This window comes from Triticum dicoccoides, chromosome 1A (genome assembly GCF_002162155.2).
Source record: "Triticum dicoccoides isolate Atlit2015 ecotype Zavitan chromosome 1A, WEW_v2.0, whole genome shotgun sequence".
Classification (NCBI taxonomy): Eukaryota; Viridiplantae; Streptophyta; class Magnoliopsida; order Poales; family Poaceae; genus Triticum; species Triticum dicoccoides.
Genome location: NC_041380.1, coordinates 553,492,558 through 553,503,761, shown reverse-complemented (window position 1 = coordinate 553,503,761; position 11,204 = coordinate 553,492,558).

The following is an 11,204-nucleotide window of genomic DNA, read 5'->3' as shown; positions in this document are numbered from 1 at the left end:
CCAGGCAAGCACCCCCCTTGATCACCAGATATCGCCTATTCTTCTCTCTACTGCTTGCATTAGAGTAGTGTAGCATGTTACTGCTTTCCGTTAATCCTATCCTGATGCATAGCCTGTCATTGTTGCTACAGTTATTGATACCTTACCTGCAATCCTAAATGCTTAGTATAGGATGCTAGTTTATCATCAGTGGCACTACATTCTTGTCTGTCTGCCATGTTATACTATCGGACCATGATCACTCGGGAGGTGATCATGGGTATATATTTATATACATAATATATGATACTTGTGGTGACTAAAGTCGGGTCGGCTCGTAGAGTACCCGCGAGTGATTCACGGATTGGGTCCGAAAGGACGTTTGTCCCGATGGCCCTCTGAGTGGATCTTTGTGGCGGAGCGACATGGCAGGTTGACACCGCCTAGGAGAGAGGTGGGCGTGGCCCTGGTCGGCGTCCGCGGTTAATTCAATTAACACGCTTAACGAGATCTGGGTATTTGATGTGAGTCTGGCCATTGGCCTATACGCACTAACCAACTACACGGGAACAGTTATGGGCACTCGACGTCGTGGTATCAGCCCAAGCCTTAATGACGTCAGCGACTGAGCGGCGCACGTCGGATTGGACTGGAACGCCTGCTCTTGTATTAGGGAGGCTAGGTTTGCTTCGGGCCGCCCACGCAACGTGCAGGTGTGCAATGGGCGATGGGCCCAGACCCCTGCGCCATAGGAGTTAGACCGGCGTGCTGACCTCTCTGTTGTGCCTAGGTAGGGCTGCGACGTGTTGATCTTCCGAGGCCGGGCATGACCCAGGAAAGTGTGTCCGGCCAAAGGGGATCGAGCGTGTTGGGAAATGTGGTGCACCCCTGCAGGGAAGTTTATCTATTCGAATAGCCGTGTCCCTCGGTAAAAGGACGACCCGGAGTTGTACCTTGACCTTATGACAACTAGAACCAGATACTTAATAAAACACACCCTTCCAAGTGCCAGATACAACCGGTGATCGCTCTCTCACAGGACGACGAGGGGAGGATCATCGGGTAGGTTTATGCTATGCGATGATACTTGGTGAACTTACCATCTACTCTCTTCTAAATGCTGCAAGACGGAGGCGGCCAGAAGCATAGTCTTCGACATGACTAGCTATCCCCCTCTTATTCCGTCATTTTGAAGTTCAATCCACATATACTACCCCCTTTCATTGATACCAATGCATACGTAGTGTAGCTCCTTGCTTGCGAGTACTTTGGATGAGTACTCACGGTTGCTTTGCTTCCCCCTTTTCCCCTTTCTATACCCGATTGTTGCGACCAGACGATGGAGTCCAGGCAAGGTTGTCAGAATCACGATTTTGAATCGGATCGGAGCCTCGATGGTAGGATCGCAAATCGTAGAATCTTCACTATCAGGATCGTAGAAACGTAGATTCTAAGAACTAAAATCGTAGAATCATAGGGGTTAGTTTGGATCGTAGAGTCTTAGAATCGTATAACAGAATCACGATTCTGACAACCTTGAGTCCAGGAGCCATACGCCACCGTCGACGACGACTCCTACTACACTGGAGGTGCCTACTATTACGTGCAGGCCGCTGACGGCGACCAGGAGTAGTTTAGGAGGATCCCAGGCAGGAGGCATGCGCCTCTTTCGATATGTATCCCAGTTTGTGCTAGCCTTCTTGAGGCAAATTTGTTTACTTATGTCTGTACTCAGATATTGTTGCTTCCGCTGACTCGTCTATGATCGAGCTCTTGTATTCGAGCCCTCGAGGCCCCTGGCTTGTAATATGATGCTTGTATGACTTATTTTATTTGTAGAGTTGTGCTGTGATATCTTCTCGTGAGTCCTTGATCTTGATCGTACACATTTGCGTGTATGATTAGTGTACGGTCAAATCAGGGGCGTCACAAGGCCCAAACAATGGTGAAGTGTCATGTAGTCGACGTTCACATGACACCACTAGAGGGATGGCAACATACATCTCATCAAAATATTAAACGAATACCAAATTCACATGACTACTAATAGCAAGACTTCTCTCATGTCCTCAAGAACAAACGTAACTACTCACGAAGCATATTCATGTTCATAATCAGAGGGGTATTAATATGCATAATTGATCTGAACATATGATCTTCCACCAAGTAAACCAACTAGCATCAACTACAAGGAGTAATCAACACTACTAGCAACCCACAGGTACCAATCTGAGGTTTGGATACAAAGATTGGATACAAGAGATGAACTAGGGTTTGAGATGAGATGGTCATGGTGAAGATGTTGATGGAGATTGACCCCCTCCCGATGAGAGGATCATTGGTGATGATGATGGTGATGTTTTCCCCCTCCCGGAGGGAAGTTACCCCGACAGAAGAGCTCCGTCGGAGCCCTAGATTGGTTCTGCCAAGGTTCCGCCTCATGGCAGCGGAGTTTTGTCTCGTAAGCTTCCTTATGATTTTTTTCTCGGATGAAAGACTCCATATAGCCAAAGATGGGCATCAGAGGGCCACCAGGGGGCCCACGAGGCAGGGGCGCGCCCCCACCCTCGTGGCCAGGGTGTGCCCCCCTGGAACTTTCTTTGCTCAGTATTTTTTATATATTCTGGAAATAACTTCTGTGAAGTTTCAAGACTTTTGGAACTGTGTAGAATAGGTCTCTAATATTTTTTCCTTTTCCAGCCCAGAATCCCAGCTGCCGGCATTCTCCCTCTTCATGTAAACCTTGTAAAATAAGAGAGAATAGGCATAAGTATTGTGACATAATGTGTAATAACAACCCATAATGCAATAAATATCAATATAAAAGCATGATGCAAAATGGACGTATCAACTCCCCCAAGCTTAGACCTCGCTTGTCCTCAAGCGAAAGCCGAAATCGAAAAATATGTCCACATGTTTAGAGATAGAGGTGTCGATAAAATAAAATACGGACATGAGGGCATCATGATCATTCTTAGAACAACAATATATATATATATTGTCATATGATCTCTTATGGTAAAGTAACAATTCAATCACAATTTCAGGTATGAATCATAGACTTTATTGAGAACCAACAAACTCTAATCTCAGTCATTGAGGCAATTGCAATTTATCATAACATAGGAAAGAGTCAATGTAAGAGCTTTTCAGCAAGTCCACATACTCAACTATCATTTAATCTTTCACAATTGCTAACAGTCACACAATATTTACGTGTATGGAGTTTTAATCGGACACAGAGAAAGATAGGGGCTTATAGTTTTGCCTCCCAATGTTTTACCTCAAGGGTAATGTCAACCATAATAGTTCATGAAAACTCACATCCGATTAGCTATATATCTGGATCTTTCCAACACATTGCGCTTGCTAAAGGATAAAATGTAAAAGGAAAGGTGTAGATCACCATGACTCTTATATAAGGTAGAAGATAAAAATAAAAGATAGGCCCTTCGCAGAGGGAAGCAGAGGTTGTCATGTGCTTTTATGGTTGGATGCACGAAATCTTAATGCAAAAGAACGTCACTTTATATTGCCACTTGTGATATGGACCTTTATTATGCAGTCCGTCACTTTTATTTCTTCCATATCACAAGATCGTATAAAGCTTATTTTCTCCACATTAATAAGTCATACATATTTAGAGAGCAATTTTTATTGCTTGCACCGATGAAAACTTACTTGAAGGATCTTACTCAATCCATAGGTAGGTATGGTGGACTCTCATGGCAAAACTGGGTTTTAAGGATATTTGGAAGCACAAGTAGTATTTCTACTTGGTGCAAAGAAATTGGCTAGCATGAGAGGGAAAGCCAAGCTCAACATGTTGGATGATCCATGACAATATAATTTATCTCAGATGTAAGAAAACATAACCTATTACGTTGTCTTCCTTGTCCAACATCAACTCTTAGCATGTCATACTTTAATGAGTGCTCACAATCATAAAAGATGTCCAAGATAGTATATTTATATGTGAACCTCTCTTTCTTTATTACTTCCTATTAATTGCAACAATGACCAAAACTATGTTTGTCAACTCTCAACAACTTTTATTCATCATATTCTTTATATGTGAGCTCATTACTCTCCATAAGATCCATATGATCTCTTTGTTTCTTTTTATTTATTCTCTTTTATTTTATTCCCTCGAGATCATAGCAAAATAATAAAGCCCTTGACTCAACACTAATCTTTATTATATATAGCTCACGGACTCGATTACATAGAAGGATCATAAAGCAAAACTCACAACTAGATCACACTAAAACTTTATTCTACTAGATCAAGATATTATCAAAAGGATCGAACTAAGAAAAATGGTGAAGATAAAAGTGATGGTGATACGATACCGGGGCACTCCCCCAAGCTTGGCAGTTGCCAAGGGGAGTGCCCATACCCATGTGTTTATGTCTCCTTCTTCGGGGGTGGTGATGTGATATTCTTGGCGATGATGCCCCTCAAGATAAGATTCTCTTCTTCAAGCTTATTGACTTGCTGCTTGAGGTCCATTATTTCCTTGCGAAGCTTGCCCGTGACGGCTAAAGCTCCTTTCACCCAAGGATATTGAATAGCTGCGGGAGAACAAGTAACACTCTTTTTCATGTTTTCATAAGAAAGAAATCTAACATTAGAAGGGATGACCGAGTTTGGAATAGTGAGCTCTATAGTTCCCCTATCGTGAATCCTGCCCGGAAACGAGAAGTAACTTCTTGGTCCTCCTCCATGGCATCTATCCTTTTCAAGTCAGCTTCCATCTCCTCCTCCGTTGAGGGCCCAAAGTGATATGCATCGATGTTTTCCCCTGGACCTGGTGTCGGAATAGACACCCGACTCTCCCCGACGGACTCTTGAGAAGACATCTTGCGCTAATCTGCGGCAGAAACAACTCGAAACAAGAACAGGGGATAATTGCGTGATACAGAGGTCAAAACCCTCGGGGGATTATATAATGGATTTTTACCGACCAAAAGAAGTATCGTGTAAGAAAACGGAGTCCAGAGAGCACACGAGGTGCCCATGAGGAAAGGGGAGCGCCCTCCACCCTCGTGGAAGCCTCGTGTCCTTTCCGGTCTGCTTCTTATTTTCCTATTTTCTTAAATATTCCAAAACGAAGAAATTTTGCCATTAGAACTGTTTTGGAGTCGGTTTACTTATCATACCATGTACCTATTCCTTTTCGGAGTCTGAAATGTTCCGGAAAGTGTCCCTTATGTATTCCTCCAGGGTTACAGTTTCAATAATATTAGTTTCAACATTTATGGGATTACCTGAGATATAATGTTTGATTCTTTGACCGTTCACCACCTTCGGATTTGTGCCTTCGAAGTTGTTGATTTTTATGGCACCGGAACGATAGACCTCCTCGATGACGTAAGGGCCTTCACATTTAGAGAAAAGTTTGCCTGCAAAAATCTTAAACGAGAGTTGTATAGCAATACATAATCACCTACATTGAACTCATGCTTTTGTATCCTTTTGTCATGCCATCTTTTAACTTTTTTCTTTAAACAGCTTGGCATTCTCATAGGCCTAGGTTCTCCATTCGTCAAATAACCTCTTCTCACCAACAAGTTTGAAATCATAATTGAGCTCTTTAATGGACCAATATGCCTTATGTTCTAGCTCAAGAGGTAAGTGACATGCTTTGCCATAAACCATTTTATACGGAGACATACCCATAGGATTTTTATATGCAGTTCTATAAGCCCATAATGCATCATCAAGTTTCTTGGACCAATTCTTTCTAGATCTGTTAACAGTATTTTGCAAAATTAATTTGAGATCTCTATTACTTAATTCTACTTGACCACTAGACTGTGGGTGATATGGAGATGCAATTCTATGACTAACATCATACTTAGAAAGCATTTTACGAAAGGCACCATGAATAAAATTTGAACCACCATCAGTCATTAAATATCTAGGGACTCCAAACCTCGGAAAAATAACTTCTTTAAGCATCTTAATAGAGGTGTTATGATCAGCACTACTAGTTGGAATAGCCTCTACCCACTTAGTAACGTAATCAACAGCAACTAAAATATGTGTATACCCATTAGAGGAAGGAAAAGGTCCCATATAATCAAAGCCCCAAACATCAAATGGTTCAATAACAAGTGAATAATTCATAGGCATTTCTTGACGTCTACTAATATTACCAATTCTTTGACATTCATCACAAGATAAGACAAACTTACGGGCATCCTTGAAGAGAGTATGCCAGTAAAAACCGGATTGCAATACCTTGTGTGCAGTTCTATCTCTAGCATGGTGTCCTCCATAAGCTTCGGAGTGGCACTTGCGTAGGATATGTTCCTATTCATGCTCAGGTACACAACGTCTAATAATACCATCTACTCCTTCTTTATAAAGATGTGGGTCATCCCAGAAGTAATGTCTTAAATCATAGAAAAACTTTTTCTTTTGCTGGTATGTGAAACTAGGTGGTATAAATTTAGCAACAATGTAATTAGCATAATCAGCATACCATGGAGCAGTACGAGAAGCATTTATGACATTTAATTATTCATCAGGAAAGCTATCATCAATAGGTAGTGGGTCATCAAGAACATTCTCTAACCTAGACAAGTTGTCTGCAACGGGGTTATCAACTCCCTTCCTATCAATAATATGCAAATCAAATTCTTGTAGCAAGAGAACCCATCTAATAAGTCTAGGTTTAGCATCTTTATTTTCCATAAGATATTTAATAGCAGCATGATCAGTGTGAATAGTTACTTTAGAATCAACAATATAAGGTCTGAACTTATCACAAGAAAATATAACTGCTAAGAATTCCTTTTCAGTAGTAGCATAATTTCTCTAGGCATTGTCTAGAGTTTTACTAGCATACCGTATAGCATTGAATTTCTTATCAACTCTTTGTCCTAGAACAACCCCTACAGCATAATCACTAGCATCACACATAATTTCAAAGGGTAAATTCCAATCAAGTGGCTGAACAATAGGTGCAGAAATTAATGCTTTCTTAATTATTTCAGATGCTTCTACACAATCATCATCAAAGACAAAAGGAATATATTTTTGTAATAGATTAGCCAGAGGCTGAGAAATTTTTGAGAAGTCCTTAATGAACCTCCTATAGAAACCGGCATGACCAAGGAAACTTCTTATACCTTTGATGTCCTTGGGACATGGCATCTTTTCAATAGCATCAACTTTAGCTTTATCCACTTCAATACCTCTTTCAGAAATTTTATGCCCCAAGACAATTCCTTCATTAACCATAAAGTGGCACTTCTCCCAATTCAAGACAAGATTAGTTTCTTCACATCTCTAGAAAACTCGATCAAGGTTGCCCAAACAATCCTCAAAGGAGGATCCATAAACTGAGAAATCATCCATGAAAACCTCGCAAATCTTTTCACAAAAGTCAGATAATATAGCCATCATGCATCTTTGAAAGGTAGCATGTGCATTACATAAACCAAAAGGCATACGTCTATAAGCAAAGGTACCGAAAGGGCAAGTAAAAGTGGTCTTTGCTTGATCATCAGCTGACACAGGTATTTGAGAGAAACCAGAGTAACCATGTAGAAAGCAAAAATTATATGTTTGGATAATCTTTCTAGCATTTGATCAATAAAAGGCAAAGGGTAATGATATTTTTAGTAGCTTTATTTAATTTACAGAAATCAATTACCATCCAATAACCTGTAATAATTCTTTGTGGGATCAATTCATCTTTATCGTTAGGAACAACGGTAATACCTCCCTTCTTAGGGACACAATGGACAGGACTTACCCACTGACTATCAGCAACGGGATAAATTATACCTGCCTCAAGGAGTTTTAATATTTCCTTTCTTACCACTTCTTTCATCGTATGATTTAGCCATCGTTGGTGATCAATAACTGGTTTGGCATCTTTTTCCAAATTTATTTTGTGTTGACATAGAGTGGGACTAATGCCCTTAAGATCATCAAGAGTATATCCAATAGCAGCACAGTGTTTCTTTAGAGTTTTCAATAATTTATTTTCTTCATGCTCTGAAAGGTTAGCACTAATAATAACATGATATATCTTCATTTCATCAAGATAAGCATATTTAAGAGTATCAGGTAACGGTTTAAGCTCAAACACGGGATCACCCTTGGGTGGAGGAGGATCCCCTAGGATTTCAACAGGCAAGTTGTGTTTCAGAATAGGTCCATGTTTAAAGAATACTTCATCTATTTCCCTTCTTTCATTCATGAACATATCATTTTCATGGTCGAGCAAATATTGTTCTAAAGGATCATTAGGAGGCACATCAATAGAAGCAAGACCAATAATTTCATCCTTACTAGGTAATTCCTCATCACGAGGTTGTCTACGAAATTTAGAGAAGTTAAACTCATGAGACATATCACCCAAACCAATAGTAACAATATCCTTTTTGTAGTCTATCCTAGCATTAACAGTATTTAAGAAGGGTCTACCAAATATAATGGGACAAAAGCTATCTTGTGGGGAACCAAGAACAAGAAAATCAGCAGGATATTTAACCTTCCCACACAAGACTTCAACATCTCTAACAATCTCAATCGGTGAAATAGTATCTCTATTGGCAAGCTTAATTGTAACATCGATATCTTCTATGTCAGCAGGTGCAATATCATGCATAATTTCTTTGTATAAGGTATGAGGTATTGCACTAGCACTAGCACCCATATCACATAAGGCATGATAACAATGATCTCCTATTTTAATAGAAATAACAAGCATGCCTATAACAGGTCTATGTTTATCCTTAGCACCAGGCTTAGCAATTCTAGCAGTTTCTTCACAGAAATAAATAACATGCCCATCAATATTATCGGCCAAGAGATCTTTAACCATAGCAATATTAGGTTCAACTTTAATTTGCTCAGGAGGTTTGTGTGTCCTAATATTACTCTTGTTGACTACAGTTGAAGCTTTAGCATGATCCTTAATTCTAACAGGGAAAGGTGGTTTCTCAACATAAGTAGTGGGAACAACGCGATCATCATAAGTGATAGTTTTTTCTTCAACTTTAATAGGTGCAACTACTTTTGTTTCAATGGGAGGATTATATTTAAACCACTTCTCCTTAGGGAGATCAACATGAGTAGCAAAAGATTCATAGAAAGAAGCTACTATCTCAGAGTCAAGTCCATATTTAGTGCTAAACTTACGGAAAACATCAGTATCCATAAAAGATTTAACACAATCAAACTTAGGTGTCATACCTGACTCCTTACCTTCGTCGAGATCCCAATATTCAGAGTTGCATTTAATCCTCTCCAAGAAATCCCATCTGAATTCAATAGTCTTCATCATAAAAGAACCAGTACAAGAAGTATCGAGCATGGAGCGATTGTTGTCAGAAAGCCGAGCATAAAATTTTGAATAATCATTTCTCTTGAGAGCTCATGATTGGGGCATGAATATAACATTGACTTAAGCCTCCCCCAAGCTTGAGAGATGCTTTCTCCTTCACGAGGCCAAAAATTATATATATAATTACGATCACGATGAACAAGATGCATAGGATAAAACTTCTGGTGAAAATCCAATTTCAATCGCTTATAGTCCCATGATCCCATATCATCACATAGACTATACCATGTCAATGCATCTCCCTTCAAAGATAAAGGGAAGACCTTCTTCTTGATAACATCATCGGGCATACCTGCAAGCTTAAATAATCCACAAACTTCATCCACATAGATTAAGTGCAAATCGGGATGCAATGTTCCATCTCCTGCAAAAGGATTAGCTAGCAGTTTCTCTATCATACCCGAAGGGATTTCAAAGTAAACATTTTCAGTAGGTTCAGTAGGTTGAGGGGTAACTAATTTTGGTTCCGTACGAGGTGAAGATACCTCGAACAAACCCCTCAAAGGATTATGTTCCATAGTAACAAGTGACAGTAAATTTCAGCACACTATATAAATTTTTCCTTACCAAATTCCACCTACCAAAGGCACTTCACTCCCCAGCAACGGCGCCAGAAAAGAGTCTTGATGACCCACAAGTGTAGGGGATCTATCGTAGCCTTTTTGATAAGTAAGAGTGTCAAACCCAACGAGGAGTAGAAGGAAATGATAAGCAGTTTTCAACAAGGTATTCTCTGCAAGCACTGAAATTATCGGTAACAGATAGTTTTGTGATAAGGTAATTTGTAATAAGTAGCAAGTAATAAAAGTAAATAAGGTGCAGCAAGATGGCCCAATCCTTTTTGTAGCAAAGGACAAGCCTGGACAAACTCTTATATGAAGGAAGGCGCTCCCGAGGACACATGGGAGTTATCGTCAAGCTAGTTTTCATCACGATCATATAATTCGCGTTCGGTACTTTGATAATTTGATATGTGGGTGGACCGGTGCTTGGATACTGTCCTTACTTGGACAAGCATCCCACTTATGATTAACCCCTATTGCAAGCATCCGCAACTACAACAGAAGTATTAAGGTAAACCTAACCATAGCATGAAACATATGGATCCAAATCAGCCCCTTACGAAGCAACACATAAACTAGGGTTTAAGCTTCTGTCACTCTAGCAACCCATCATCTACTTATTACTTCCCAATGCCTCCCTCTAGTCCCAAACAATGGTGAAGTGTCATGTAGTCGACGTTCACATGACACCACTAGAGGGATGACAACATACATCTCATCAAAATATCAAACGAATACCAAATTCACATGACTACTAATAGCAAGACTTCTCCCATGTCCTCAGGTACAAACATAACTACTCACCAAGCATATTCATGTTCATAATCAGAGGGGTATTAATATGCATAATGGATCTGAACATATGATCTTCCACCAAGTAAACCAACTAGCATCAACTACAAGGAGTAATCAACACTACTAGCAACCCACAGGTACCAATCTGAGGTTTGGATACAAAGATTGGATACAAGAGATGAACTAGGGTTTGAGATGAGATGGTGCTGGTGAAGATGCTGATGGATATTGACGCCCTCCCGATGAGAGAATCATTGGTGATGACAATGGTGATGATTTCCCCCTCCCGGAGGGAAGTTCCCCCGGCAGAACAGCTCAGCCGGAGCCCTAGATTGGTTCCGCCTCGTGGCGGCGGAGTTTCGTCCCGTAAGCTTCCTTATGATTTTTCTTGGACAAAAGACTCCATATAGCCAAAGATGGGCATCGGAGGGCCACCAGGGGGCCCACGAGGCAGGGGGCGCCCCCCACCCTCGTGGCCAAGGTGTGGCCCCCCTCTGGAA